Here is a 15,876-nt window from a genome sequence, read left to right on the forward strand (position 1 = left end):
TACATGATAGCGTTTCAAAGCAGGGAAAAGAGAGAGAATGGCAAGGCCCTCTTCCTATTCATTTCTTCTTTACACAGGGGAAAACATTTCCCAGAAGCCCTTCGGCTGTGTTCTCCTTACATCCCATTGGCCAGAGCTGTGTCACATGCCCAGTCCCTGCCAGAGATGAATGGAATTACTTTTATTCTGATTGACTTAAATCAATCAAGTTTCATCCTCCAGGGTTTGGGGGAGAAGCCCATCTTTTCTGAGCATTTTGCTACCACCTGAACCAAACGAGTCTATTTAGCAGGAAGAAGAGGCAATGGCTGTTGGGTAGATACTAAGGATGCCTGCCACGGTGGTCTGGGTAAACTGATGAAAAGTGTGTCCTGATAATCAAGAGATTTTGAAGGTTGCCTGTTCGGACTGGAACAAGTGAACCAAGAGAGTAATCTCTAGTAGGCAGGGTGCTTAATCCTGCCTTCCAGTAGAATCACGTGGAAAGCTTCACAAACCATCTCTGCCCAGCACCCACCCCGATGCTCTGATTCAGCTGCAGGAGAGGAGCGCCCAGGGGAATGGTTCCGTGTCCTTTAGAGTGGGAGGAAACTGTGATGTGCAGCAGCCAGCATGGGGAACCTAGGCCTCATGAAGTCCAGAGCTCCCTGTCTGAGGGCCTCCATCAAGATCCAACAGGAAGCAAAAATGTAAAAAGAGCCCTTGGCTTCCCGAGCAGAGGGACTAGAGAGAGGGGACTCTCTGCACGACCCCGAGATGAGGCTCACAGACTCCTGAGGCTGTCCTGGAAGTCCCTCCCTCCTGTCCACATGCCGTCTTGGACACTTTATATTTCCTCTCCAACAGTCCCCCCTGACCCCACTCGTTCTCCTCCTACTCCAAGTCCACCCTGTGTTCAACAGCCAAAGTGACTGTCACAGGCCACAGTCCTGGATGTGCCCATCTCTGCTCACAGGCTCTCAATGTCTGCCCATTGACCAAACCAAACCCCAGATCCTCTGCGACCTGTGCTGCCACCTTACTATAATAACTAAGTCTACTTGGGGGTTCTATCAGGTCCCGTGCTAAATGCTTTGATGACTTTAAATCAGCAAATCTTTCCATCCTAAAGTCCTACTGTTCTTCTCATTTTACATGCAAGGAAATTGAGGTTTAGTTTCTTCACCTGCCCAGGTCACACAATTGGTAAAAAGTGTGAATCTAGGATTCAAGCCCAGCCAGTCTGACTCTGGAGGCCACGCTCCTTCACACACCAGGTGCTCAAACCGACTGCTGCCATTCCCTGGACACTCCCAGCGACTCCCCACCTCTGTGCCTTGCCTTTGGGTAGGCTGTCTCCCTTGGAGAGCCTGGGCACTCAGCAGGGATGTCCTGCAGTACTGGGAGGATTGCAAGGAGGAGCTCACCATGGAGCAGTCCACAGGAGAAGCAGAGAAGATGAAATGTAACTGCCCATTTTCTTCTGCCTCCTTTTCCATTGGTCAGTTTCCATTGGTGGATTTAGTGGGACACTTTTATAGCTTTCTGTACCCCTGGCCCAGAAAGAAGAGCAGAGACAGTGTGAATGGGGATGAGCAGGTCTGGGGATGGGCCAGAGGATAAAGTCTGCAGGGCAGGCTCTAGGTCTGGGTTGATGGGGAAGTCAAAGGGGAGTCTGTGAGGTTTGGGAGAGGCCAGAGGAAAAGGTCACACAAGGACCCAAAGTAGATGAGGTGGTTTGAAGGAGGGAACTGAGAATGTCCTGTGGTAGGCAGAGCTCTAGACTGGAAGTCAGGAGACCTCAATTCATATGCTGCTGCTGCCACTCTGGCTGTGTGCCTGGGAGCATGTCAATCAATAGCTGTCGTTTTCTCACCTGTGAGATGTGGAGGTTGACCTAAGTGACCTGCAGGGTATAGCCACACTCTAGAATTCTGTGGGAGGAGGTTGTAGACAGAGAAGGGGCTGAGGGTTAGAGATTTGGGAGGTAGCTCAGTTGTGAGAGCCAGTTAGTGAAGTCCGAGGTGTGGCCTGGCTGGCCACTGCCCTGGAGAAGGTCAGGGTGGTTGAGAGGCCCACGAAGGCCAGAGGAAGCACTGATAGAGAGGGGCTTGCAGGAGAGAAGAGCCTGACCTGTCAGCAGTTTGGTCCTCAAGACTCTCGTGCTGTGCTAATAGCTCCTGTGCATGGGTGCCACCCCGCAGAACCTGGTAGCCCAGAGGAGGCTGCAACCCCTCAGGCTTGAGGCTCCAGGAGAGAGAGGCCTCCCGGTTCTCTAGGGCGATGATAGCACTGAGTTGCCTGAAGAAGGAATCCCCTAACTACCCTGGACTGGTGGGGTTGGAGGGGGACACCCAGGCCACTTCTTGGGGCTCTCAAATTCAGTTTTTTTAATAAATGATTTGTTTATGTACTGTGAGTGATCATGAAATGTAGAGTCCAGCTTCAGGTTTCAATATTCAGACAGAAGGAATGCTAGCAGGTCCCAAATCTAGCTGAATGCATCTGGGCTTTAAATACCAGTATTTTTACTAAAAAAAATAATATGTTTTTACTGAGTTTTAGAGAGAGAGAGGAAGGGAGAGGAAGATAGACAGGGAGATATCAATCTGCTGCCTCCTGCACACCCTTTCCCCCCCTCCCCCTACTCAGGATCGAGCCCACAAGGGGTGATGCTCAACCAATTGAGCCACACAGGCTAGGGCTCAAGTATCAATATTTATTTTATTTTATTTTATTTTTAAATTAAATCTTTATTGTTCAGATTATTACATTTGTTCCTCTTTTTCCCCCCATAACTCCCCTCCTCCCAGTTTCCACCCCACCCACTGTCCTCATCCATAGGTGCACGATTTTTGACCAGTCTCTTCCCGCATCCCCCACACCCCTTTCCCCCCCAAGAATAGTCAGACCACTCCCTTTCTATGCCCCTGATTCTATTATAATCACCAGTTCATTCTGTTCATCAGATTATGTGTTCCCTTGATTTTTAGATTCACTTGTTGATAAATGTGTATTTGTTGTTCATAATTTGTATCTTTACCTTTTTCTTCTTCTTCCTCTTCTTAAAGGATACCTTTCAGCATTTCATATAATACTGGTTTGGTGGTGATGAACTCCTTTAGCTTTTCCTTATCTGTGAAGCTCTTTATCTGACCTTCACTTCTGAATGATAGCTTTGCTGGATAAAGTAATCTTGGTTGTAGGTTCTTGGTATTCATCACTTTGAATATTTCTTGCCACTCCCTTATGGCCTGCATAGTTTCTGTTGAGAAATCAGCTAACAGTCGTATGGGTACTCCCTTGTAGGTAATGAACTGTTTTTCTCTTGCTGCTTTTAATATTCTCTCTTTGTCTTTTGCTCTTGGCATTTTAATTATGATGTGTCTTGATGTGGTCCTCTTTGGATTCCTTTTGTTTGGGGTTCTCTGTGCTTCCTGGACTTGTAGGTCTATTTCTTTCACCAGGTAGAGAAAGTTTTCTGTCATTATTTCTTCAAATAGGTTTTCAATATCTTGTTCTCTCTCTTCTTCTGGCACCCCCATAATTCGGATGTTGGTACGCTTGAAGTTGTCCCAGAGGCTCCTTACACTGTCTTCATATTTTTGGGTTCTTTTTTCTTTTTGCTTTTCCGGTTGGTTGTTTTTTGCTTCTTCGTATTTCAAATCTTTGACTTGATTCTTGCGCTCCTCTGGTCTGCTGTTGGGAGTCTGTATAATATTCTCTATTTCAGTCAGTGTATGCTTAAATTCTATATGGTCCTTTTTCTTCTTCTCAAGGGTATCATTAGATTGAGGGTCTCACTAAATTTATCGGCAGTTTCTAGAAAATTCTTGAAAAACCTTATAACTGTGGTTTTGAACTCTATATCCAGTAGTTTGCTTTCCTCCATTTCTGTCATTTGTGACCTGTTTCTTTTTCTCCGCATTTTTTATGCTTCCCTATGTTGATAGAGTGGCTTTCTGTGCTAGGTGCCCTATAGGGCCCAGTGGCTCAGCCTCCCCAATTACCTGAGGTGGACACTCTTGGTGCACCCCTTTGTGGGCTTTGTGCACAGTCTTGTTGTAGTTAAGCCTTGATTGTTGTAGGTATCACTGAGAGGAATTGACCTCCAGGCCAATTGGCTGTGAGAATCAGCTGTGTCTACAGTGGGAGAACTTCTGTGCGGGAGACACCCTTCTGGGGCAAGACTTGCTTCAGTAGGGCTTTGGTGCTCACTGAGTCTGCCCCCTGAGTGTGTCCCTTATGGATCTGAGCAGTTGTAATCTGGATGGTCCCACTCTGACCACTGGGTACACTGGCTCTTGGATCTAAGGAGGTGCTAATTTAGCCTCTGTCTGAGGCTACCCAGCAGGAGCTATGGAGAGATCTGCAGATTCCTCTTCTTTGTTTGGGGTTTGGAGGTGCCCAGATGAGGCCCAGCTGTGAAGCAATGCAAGCTGCTGTGGGGCCTTGGGCCTTCTTTTGGATGTTCTGGGTCTCTCTGACCCAGCTGCAGTTTGTTAGGTAATTTCAGATTGCAAAGGGCCAGACCATTCATATGCAAAAGCCTCTGCACACAGCTTGGGTGGGGCAGGGTCTCAGGGAATCAACAGGGCGGAGCAAACAGCTATGGCTGATCCTCAGCCCTGCCCTAAGAGGCCCTGGATCTCAGTGTCCCGGTAATCACTGCAAGCACCTCTGAGAGAAAGCCGTCCTCGAGTTCCTACCGATGCCTGACAGTCCAGTGTCTCCCCGTATGAGTCTGGGTGCCCAGAGACTCGCCTGGAACTGGAGTTCAGAGCAGTCGGGAGCTTGAGACTCCCTCCTGATTGAAAAAGACAGCCGCGTCCTCAGTTGCCAGCCCTTTCCTCGTGCCTCCGTACCTCTGCACTTTACTTCTGCACCTCATCTGAGTCTCAGTGTGCTTTTCTCTTTCCTTCTAGTTGTAGAATTTCCACTCAGCCAGCCTTCCTGTGGTTCAGGATGATGTCCATTTTGTCTTTTAGTTGTATTTTTGAAGTGGTTGTGTGAGTTAAAGATGTTCAGCATGTTTATTGGGATGGGAATAGCCACACCGTCCTTTATGCTATCAGATAAAAGGCATTACTAAATAGGGTATATAATATTTCCTACCAAGACTGCAAAAGTAATAGCCACAAAAACGTAAAACCTCACGAAAACCACTTTTCCACTTGCAAAGTACATTTCTTCACTGGAGCTCAGAACACTTCACCTTTCATAGAATGAAATACACACGCACATACATGTGTAAGGGGGAGCCTGAATGTGATGGCCTGTGTCCCTGTCACTATCCCGGCTGTGATATGTGCTATATCGTCCTGCAAGGTGTCAACATTGAAGAAACCAGGCAAAGTGCACCTGGGACTTCTCAGGACCTCTCCATATTACTTCTTACAACCGCAGGTGACTCAACAATGAGCTCAAAATAAAAAGTTTAAAATAAACCACTTCACTGTCTCACTTCCTATTTCATTTCTGCAAGACCCATAGATAACTAGTTGTGATGCAAGCACAGAGGAAATATCAGCTGGGCCATAAACAGGATGACGGTCCCACAATGCAGTCTGGGTAAGACAATTTTGTTCTGAGACTTGAACACCAGTGGACTGGCCTTAGCTGACCAAGAAAAGTGCATTTCAGCACCGACAGTCTCAGCGAAACTATTCTTTCCTGGCTCTTTCTAAGTTTACACCCAGCGATTGTTAACATACACAGGGTGTCCATCACAGTCCTTTTTAAACTTTGATTTTGTTTTTAAAGTTTTAGCTTTACTGGGATATAACTGACATTAATTTTTTTTTTTAATTTCAGTGTCTCTTCTTATTAGGGTATGGAAAGAAACAGAAACTTTGCAATTTTGCAGCTATTTCAATTCTGAGAGCTCAAACCCAAGAGAAGGAATTCTTGGGCTCAGACAGCAGTGTTCAGAGCAGCTCATTTTCTATCAGGAGTGGACACCCCAGGCTCCTCCAGGCGCCTGCTGCTCTGCCTGCTGGCTGCAGCTGCTCCAGGCCCCCCACTGATCCCACCTCCCCTGCCCTCTAATTAAGCTGCAGGGCCAAGCCCTCAGCCAGCCATGACACCCCCCTCCTCCTACTTCAGCCTAGCACCCACATTAGAAAGCTCTGCCAGGCTTTGCACTAAGTGGCTTAAGTTCTTGGAAGCCGTGTGACTGCATCGTGTACCAGCTGGTCTCCTCAAACAGCTCCGGACAGAGCAGTTGTCTAGCCAGGACCCACCTGAGGTCACGATTGGCTGTGAGGAAAGCTCATCCTGAATGGAATAGCAGCATCCCATCCTCCCCGAGCCCTCAGTACAGGGTCCCATGCCAAGGTACAGACCTTGCTTTCAAGAATCTTACCAAGAAGGAGGATTATGCCTCTGTAGGAAGTTTTAAAAGATGCCCCAAACCATCTCGTGTGTGTGTGTGTGTGTGTGTGTGTGTTTGTGCGTGTGTGTGTTTTGCTATATAGTAAACTTCTTGTTCACTTGGGTCACAGACAGGAGAACCCCAAGAAGAAAATGGAAACACTAAGCTAAATGGAATGGTAAGCTCCTGAGATCAGAGAGATCTTGTCCCTCTGGCTCACCTTTGGGTATGTTCAATACAAGAATGGGAGCTGGAACATAGATGTCAAATAAAAGAACAAATGAATGTGGGCTTAAGAGCATGATATTCAGGGTCAGGGCATCGTAATGAACAACCCTTACAAGGCAGATGTCTCTCCACTGACGGTCACCCCAGGCCCCTCTGGCCTCTCCACCCTCATCTCCTGCCAATTATTTCTGGGAGTGCCTGTGGCTGTGCCATCTCACCCGTGCTCAGGAGCAAGTCAGCTTACCTCCCCGACTCCCACCATCTCAAGGGCCCCTTGCTGCCGACTTCGGCTTCGGGAACTCTTCCTCCAGGAATTGTGGTTCTACCATTCTCCCCATGGGTGCCACCCTGGGGGCGGGGGCGGGGGCAGGCTCTCCTGATTCTGCATTTTGTCCCCAGTCCCTGAGGCAGCACTGTTTGTCCCCAGTCCCTGTTTCCAGCCTAGAGTCTCACACAGCCATTCACAAACAGTGTACTCACAGTGTTCTTGGGGCTTCTCACCTAAATCTCCCTCGAGGGGCCTCAAAACTCATCCACAGGCCTGGCTAAGGGTCAGCCCCTCCTCCATCCCTCTCTGAGATTTTCCTATTTCTCCTTTTTCCATCGTCACAAGCCAACAGCTCTTCTGCAAATCAGCTCCTGCAGACAGGCACCTGCAGGGGTCACCAGCCTCCCAGATCTACAGTCAGCCGAGGCTGGTATGAACTATCCAGGGAGGAGCCCTGGGCCCAGGCCGGGAAGTCCGAGGTCAAGCATCACATCTTCCCCAACCACTTTGTAATGCGGGAGAGATCATGGGAGCTCCTTGGCCCCGTTTAGGGGTCTGTGCAATAGAGTGGGTCCTAGCCATCTAGGTACCATGAGAGAGAGAAAAGTGAAGACGAGAGGCACAGGAAGGAGGCAGAGGGTGGGACTCAATGGTTGGCCAGGAAAGGCAGGTCAGGGAGCGTTCCCCTGGGCCGTGGGAGGAAACAGCCCACCCAGGAGCTCACAAGGGGCGTCTATGTGGCAGTGCAGACAGTCCCCTCTTAGGGGAGGGTCCCCTCTTAGGGGAGGGTCCCCTCTTAGGGGAGGGTCCCCTCTTAGGGGAGGGTCCCCTCTTAGGTCCTGGAGTTTCTGCAGCTTAAAGAGCAAACGTGGCTCTCTTGCGCATTCTGGCCACACTCCTCAGCCAGACCCACACTGTTTTTCTTTTTGTTGCTTGTGATTTGGGTGTTATATCTAAGAATCCATTGCCAAATCCAAGGTCATGAAGATTTTCCCCTGTTTTTTTCCTAAGAGTTTCATCGTTTTAGTTCTCACATTTACAGCGTTGCCATTGGTGGGCTCTGAGAGCCCCAAACTATTTTTGCTACTTTTTGCTTGTCCTCCCCCAAGAGTTACAATTAATTTCCCTTTTCAAAACTCGATTCAAAAAAGAACATTCTGTTTTCCAGGACCCTGGCTTCCTGTGAGAAATTCCATACCAGCATTTAAAATTAGGCCACAGTCGCCAACATGTAAATTTCTTTTCATGGCTAATTTCTTTTTTTTTAAGTAACAGTTTGTGTTTTTAGCAGAGAAATAAGAGAAAAAAGGAGTAATTTATCAGCAAAAACAGCAGTTTTATTTTGGGGAAGGGATGTTACAGAGAACCAATGTATTTCTGTAATATTAATCTATTTTAAAATTTTTTAAATGTCAAAAATACAGTTTACATCCACTGCCACAAATCTGGTGAACATTTTTCATTATACACTAAGCAGAAAATTTGGAATTAAATGTTCAGCAATGTGCAGACAAATGAAGAAATCCCCTCCCCCAGGCCATCCTTTGACATAACTAGGACAATCCAATATAATAACCCTCTAAAAGGATTAATTCTGCCTAAAACCAGCTCCTGAAAAAAACCACATGGCACTTTCTGAAGCATTCTTGATAACGTGCACATCTTTTTTACATTTGCAATCCATGAGCCTGGTGCTGACTCTGCTTGGGACCTCCTATGGCCGAGAAGGCTGAACGACAGAGTTCACAATCAGAATTGTAGAAAAACCTCAGTAATTATCAACAAAATAAAAGAGCAATAAGGTCCTATGCTGCTTCTATTAAATTAAAAAAAATATTTAAAACACACTCATTGTCGGTGATGGTGCAGTGAAACTGGTGTCCACACATACATTGTTGATGACAATGTAAAACCGCTATCAGGTAAATCCATTCAAAATATATATAAATGATTCAGTGATTGGAATTACCCCAAAGAAGGACAATGTTTTTATGACGGTTTAATACAAAATTAACATAAGAACATTGGTAAGCTGGAAGCCTCCTAAATATCTGGTAGGGGTGATTGGTGGTTAGGTAAAATACATTGCACCCACTTAATGAATATAAGGGCACAGTGGACACATTGAGATGCGCAAATAAGAGAATGTTAAGAGCTCTGTCAGGCCAGGGGGAGGGCAGAGTTGTAAGTGCAATTGTTCCTTCTGTTATGAAAGTGTCATTAATGTTGCCATAATTTTTTTTGTTGTTTGATAAAAAAGTTAAATAAATTGCAGGGAAGGTACATTATCTTTGTAAGAGGATTAAAAAATCAAGTATATATGGCATCTGAATTTTTTTTAACTTTTTATTTATGCTTGGCTTGGCTAGATTAGTCTGTGATTCCTTCCACATGGTATTAAGTTGCACTTACCCATTAGGCCAGGAGGGAAAAGTCTCAGAGTATGAAGCCGTTCGGTGGAGACACCGAAGGAGAGAGACAGTAAGAGCAGATTTCCATCCCAAGCAAGGTAGCGGGGAAAGGAAGCCAAGTTTGGCAGCAGGGCACAACATCTGGGGCACTGCCCTCATTTTATTCTCTGTAAGTGAGGTGCACCCCACAGAATACAGCCCCTTGGCGTTTTGCGACACCAAATACCTACTGTAGTAGACACAGTCTTGCCTACCCAGGAACCGTTCTTCAGTTCTTCCTTGTAGAGTTCCCGGTAATTAACAATACAACCCACTCAAGCTAGTTCCCTGAAGCCAGAAAGGAATTTATTGGGGAGCTCACAGAATCCCCAGGAGGGATCGAATATCAGGCTTGAAGGCTATATAACCTAGAACAACACCCAAATTATACCACCAAACTGCTTCCGTGGAGACCTGTGGCCACTCTCCCACATCAACACGGATGCTATCTATGCAGGATGCTACCACTCAGCCGTTTCTGAAAACTAGACTGTCTTTCTTCAATGACCCCCCACCTTCCCTGGAAAATGGGTTCTGCCTGGCACCTCATTCTTCGGTTCTGTATTCAAGTCTCATCAGGTGTGTCTGATTGGGGCGTCCAGATAACATACCTGCTGACTGGGAGGGAGTTCTGCTCCTATTTTGTTTTTGTTTAATATATTTTTATTGATTCGAGAGAGGAAAGGCGAGGGAGAGAGAGATAGAAACATCAATGATGAGAGAGAATCATTGATCGGCTGCCTCTCCCCCTACTGGGGATCAAGCCTGAAACCTGGGCATGTGCCCTGACCTGGAATGGAACCATGACCTTCTAATTCCTAGGTTCATGCTCACCCACGGAGCCACGCCGGTCAGGCTGCTCCTGTTTTGGATAGGCAGGATTCATAATGTGGACTGTTTCTCAAACATAAGGAGCCACAAGTATGACTAATGTCCATAAAGCTTCCCCAGTGTTGTCCTGCTGCCCATGTTACTCTTTGTGACCACGAGCTTTGGGGAAGGTTGGCCCCATTACCTGCTGTGGTGGTTAAGCCAGTTGGGGAAATTCCATTTTCCTCGATGGTAACTTGCCAAAGAAGGCATGTGACCCAGTTCTGACCAATGAGGCATGAACAGACAGCTGTTGAGGGACTTCTGAGGAAGGTTCCTTAGCTTTTAAAAACAGGTACTAGGATACAATAGTCCTTTTGTTCTGCCTCTGGAGAGTGGTGCGTGGGGATTTGAAGCTGGGAGCTGAGGCAGCCATCCATGACTGACATTTAAAACGGCAGAGCCATATGATGAAATTAATCAGGTTCTTGATAATATTCCTAGCCACTGACTCAACCAACATCCCAGGATTAGTTGTTACGTAAAATAATAATTTTCCGTCATGTTTCAGCCAGTTGAGTAGCAGTTTTCCTTGCAGCCCAGAGCATCCTAAGCTACCAGCTCTGCACCCAGTGTTACAAGGATGGTTGAGATAAACACAGACATAAGAGACACTGTCATCTCCCTGGGCTGGAGGAGCCTGAGAGTGTCTCAGTGGAAATAAATGGATGGGTGAACTGTGGCCACGTTAGGGAAGTCCCTTCTGAACAGCGTTCCCCATCAGAAGTGGACCCAGCCTCCATTCCCTCTCTGCAACAGCACCCTGCTCTTTAGTGGGACTGTATTTCCGCCATCACATTCAGGGACTGGAGACACCCCGCCTCACACTGAGAAAGCTGAAGGAGTTCCTGGAGGTTCTTTCTGGCAGAAGCAGTGTCTGTCTGTCTGTCTGTCTGTCTGTCTCTCTCTCTCTCTCTCTCTCTCTCTCTCTCTCTCTCTCTCTCTCTCTCTCTCTCTCACACACACACACACACACACACACACACACACACCCGGGGCAGGCTCAGGACCTAAACTCAATCAAACTCTTTCTCTCAAGACTTTACATCTCCAACCAAGTGTCTCATGAACAGAGCATAGCAGCGGCTGTTCATTCTTTCCAGAAACCCGCCCCCCCGCCCCCCCTCTACCTGGCTGGGCCACTGAGCGCTTCCTGCTGCCTGGCTGCCCAAAGCTGCCCTGGAGGAATATCTGTTCTGTTCTCAAACCACCATGTTCCCAGGAAACAGAGATTTCAAAACCTCCCCCAGTACCCAGCCAGAGACATTCCAGTGTGAAAGTTTACATACTTGAGGAAACTCCAAATTAGAACCTTATGGAAAGTCAGTTCTGCAGTTCCACCTCCTCTAAGGATTGCTTCAGTGCATTTCTAAGGAAATGTTCTTTATACAAGAAGTCCATCCCTTTTCTTCTTCTGGCCTCCCACCCGAAGTTGGCAAGCCAATTATGAAATAAAAAGGCTAATATAAAACAAGCTGCTGAAATTAAACACATCCAGAAGTTTACAGCTCAATCAACTGTTCATGAAACATGTATATTTATATATTTTAACGAATATTGGTATCCCAGATCTTTACTTGTTGGGTACTTGAGGACAATTATTTGAAATGTTTTAAAAAGCATTTTATTTCCTGGAACTGTAATAGTGACTACCATGTGACATCCAAGGGCAAGAGAAATAATTATGAAGCATGGGGAGGAAAAACAAAACCATTTAATCTCTTCATTTAGAATTTTTTTTTTTTACTTACATGAAAATTTTAAAATTGTGCTGAAATATACATATACCATAAAAGTTAACATCCTAACCATTTTAAAGTGTATAGTTCAGAGGAATATTTTTAAAGAGACCACTTAATGTCTTGGGTTTGTCAAATATATTCTCATACAACTTTCTAATAAAATCAGAACTCTTTAGCATGTTCTCTGAGGAAGAGTTAGTGACAAAGCTCATTACTGAGACAGCATTACAGTGATGACCTCTCTTCTATTTTTAAACATTGAAACACATGAAAATGATCCAAGAAAAAAAGAAAAAACGCATTTATGATACAAGCCACTTAATTTTCTATTTTTAACCTCTAGCTAATTAAAAATACTAGGTTACATTCAATGGGTCTTGCTATATTCAAAAGGAATTATCTGTCAACTATTATATTTTAAAAACCTTTATTATGGAACATTTCCAATGCATACAAAGTGAACAGGAGAGAAGAATGAACCCCCATGTACCCAGCTCCCAAGTTTCACAATTATTAATATTCTACCATTCTTGTTTCTTCTCTCCCCAACACACACAATTATTACAATTTTTACTGTTAGTTCTTTTGGGTAATTTGTACACATTAAAATATACAAATGTCAACTGTACAAATTAGACAAATAAGTTCTCCTAAGTAACCTAACTCCTCTATAGAACATTTTCATCTCCCCAGAAAGTTTCCTCATAATTCTTCCTACTTATCCCTCATTCAGAGACACCCACTGTTTTGATTTTTGATTAGTTTTGCCTGTTCTATAAATTTACATAAATGGAACCATACTCTGGAATCCCTGCCTTCTTTCACTCCACATAATGTTTATGATGTTTATCCGTGCTGTTGAGTACTTCCTTCTTTACTACTGCTGAGTAGTATCCCATTGTGGCACTATTGGTTCTTACAATGGAAGAGCCGTTGTTAAACGGGTCTTACTGTCTGATTGATAGACATTGAGTTTCTTTCCAGATTTTGGCTGTTGTGGGAAAAAAAGCTGCTGTGAATATTCTCGTATAAGCATTTTTTAAATGGATATATGCTTTCATTTTTCTTGGGTAAATACCTAGGAATGGAACTAGTAAGTCAAAGCGTAGCTCTATGTTAACTGTATGACACTCTCAAGCCATTTTCCAAAGTGCTCGTACCATTTGTAGTCCAACATACACCTAATATTATACAATAACATTTGAGAATTCTAGTTACCCCACATCCTTACTAACATTTAGCTTTAGCAACCTTTTAAATTTTAGTCATTCTGATGGCTATGTTGTGATATCTCATTGTGGTTTTAATTTTCATTGCCCTGAGGATGAAGGAGGTTGAGTTCTTTTTCATATGCTATTTTTTTAGGTGTGTGTTTTCATTTGTGAAATGTATGCTTAGGTATTTTGCATTTTAAAATAAATTTGGTTGTTCATTTTTTATTATGAAGTTGTAGGAGTTCTTTTACATATTCTGACACAAGATCTTTGTCAGATACATGTTTGGTGAATATTTTCTAGTCTGTGCTTTGTCTACTCATTTACTAATAATGTCTTTTGACAAACAGAATATTTGATGAAGACTAATTTAATAATTATTCATATGGTTATTACTTTCTGTGACTGTCTGAGCATTTTTTGCCAAATCCAAGGATGTAAAGATACTATCCTGTGTTTTCTTGTACATGCTCTGTGGTTTTAGCTTTTATGTTTATCTTTATAGTCAAGGTTCATTTTCAAATGTGCACCTCCAGTTGTGCCAGCACCATTTTGAAAAGTCTTTCCCTTTCCCATTGAATTACTGTCGGGTCTTGTGAAAAATCAATAGGCTGTACCTGTGGGGCTCCATTTCTGGGTTCCATTGTGTTTCATTGACTGTATGACTAGCTTTATGCCAACACCACACTGTTTTTATTACTGTGGCTTTATAGGGTATGTCTTTTACAGTGGCTGTGTTAGGTTCCCAAAGCTGCTGTAGCAAATTACTGCAAACTGAATGGCTTAAAAGCAACAAATCTTTTCTCTTAGAGTCGTGGAGGTCAGAAGTCTGAGGTGAGCACTAAGGGGCTAAGATCAAGGTGTCGTCAGGGCTGGTTCCTCTTTCAGCTTCTAGAGGCTGTGGGCACTCATTGTTAGGTAATTGCAATCTCTGCTTCTGATATCATATCTACTCTCATCCTTCTCTACTCTCATCCTACAGCCCCTCTTATACAGACTCTCATATTTATCCTACTACAGGAGTATTTTGTTAAGAATTTTTGTGTCTTGCCCTGGCCAGTGTTTCCTCAAAGGTTAGAGCGTTGGCCCGCACATCGAAAGGTCTTGGGTTTGATTCCTGGTCAAGGGCACGTACGTCGGTTGCAGGCTCCATCCCCATCCCCATCCCCATTGGTTGCAGGAGGCAAACAATTGATGTTTCTTTCTTACTCTCCCTCCACTCTCTCTCTTAAAAAAAAAAATCAATGGAAAAAATATCCTCAGGTGAGGATTAAGAACAACAAAATATTTTTCATGTCTTATATTCATGAAATATATTGATCTTTTCTTTTCTGTTAATGCCTTCATCAGATTTTGGGATCAGGGTTAATGCTGGCCTCATAAAAGAAGATTTGAAATATTTCTTTATCCTCTGTTTTATAGAGTTGGTCCTAATCTCCAGAACCTATGTATCGGTTAACTTATTTGGCCAAAGAGACTTCGCAGATGAATTAAGGATCTTGAGATGGAAGAATATCCTGGGTTACTCTAGCAGAATTTCTGCTGCCCCTAAGCTGCACACAGATTGGGAAGTTATCTAAAGCAAAATGCTGCTGTAAATAGCGAATCTCACCAGGGTAGATTCTTATCTAGTTCCTCTCCACCTTTGGTTATTCTTCAGCGCTTTCTAACAGCCATTTTTTCCTCCAGATTTAATTTTTATTTGTTAACCAAAATACTCTGTCACTGTTGGCTTTTACTTCAAAATATTTAAAAAGCTGTAATACGTTTACACAACAGAATACTACTCAGCTGTTAAAAAGAAGGAGATCTGACCTTTTGCAGCAGCATGGATGGACTTGGAGAGTATTATGCTAAGTGAAATAAGCCAGTCAGAAAAAGACAAGTACCATATGATTTCACTCCTATGTGGAATCTAATGAACAAAACAAACTTGAGGCAGACTCATGGATTCATAGAACAGACTGACAGCTGTCAGAGGGGAGGGGTTTGGGAGCTGCGTGAGAAGGACAAAGGGATTAAGCAAAGAGTAAAAAGAAAGACTCATGGACACAAACAGTTTGGTGATTGCCAGAGAGAAGGGGATGTAGAAGGAGGTAGGAGAGGGTAAAGGCGGGGTAAATGGTGATGGAAGGAGACTTGGCTTGGGGTGAGAAACACACAATACAATGATACAGATGATGTATTGTAGAATTGTCTACCCAAACCCAGCATAATTTAATTAACCAATGTCACTCCAATCCATTCAATAGAAAATAAAATATGTTCAAAATATTGGAAATGATATATTAAGAAGTCCAAAATTACCCAGATGCTCATATCTGGAGCCCAGCTGTGCATAGGACAAAGTAAAGCATAATTTGGGCCTCAGTACCAGAAAGTGCACAGACTCTGTGCCTCTTCACCGGCTGCCGTCCCTGACGTAGCTGCGGACAGTTCTGTCCACTGGCGAGCGGTGCAGGACGGAGCAGCCTGCGGCAGAGGGTGAGCAGCGAGTGCCCCACATCTAACCCCGGGCACAGCCACCTGCTGCCAGGCTTATGGCTTTCACTACCAGACACACGGGCAGGAAGGACTTATGTGGCGGCTGGACAGTGGGATGATCCACTAGCAGACGCTGTATACCGTCCAGAAACCGAGCCACGGTGGGCAGGGCGGGGAGAAAAGCGCTTTTAAGGACATACAATTTCAAGCATGGGCCCAGTGGTAAGCAAGTTTACATCTGACAAAAGAGGGAGGGTAAGTGACAGGA

The sequence above is a fragment of the Myotis daubentonii genome, chromosome 6, assembly GCF_963259705.1.
Source record: "Myotis daubentonii chromosome 6, mMyoDau2.1, whole genome shotgun sequence".
Classification (NCBI taxonomy): Eukaryota; Metazoa; Chordata; class Mammalia; order Chiroptera; family Vespertilionidae; genus Myotis; species Myotis daubentonii.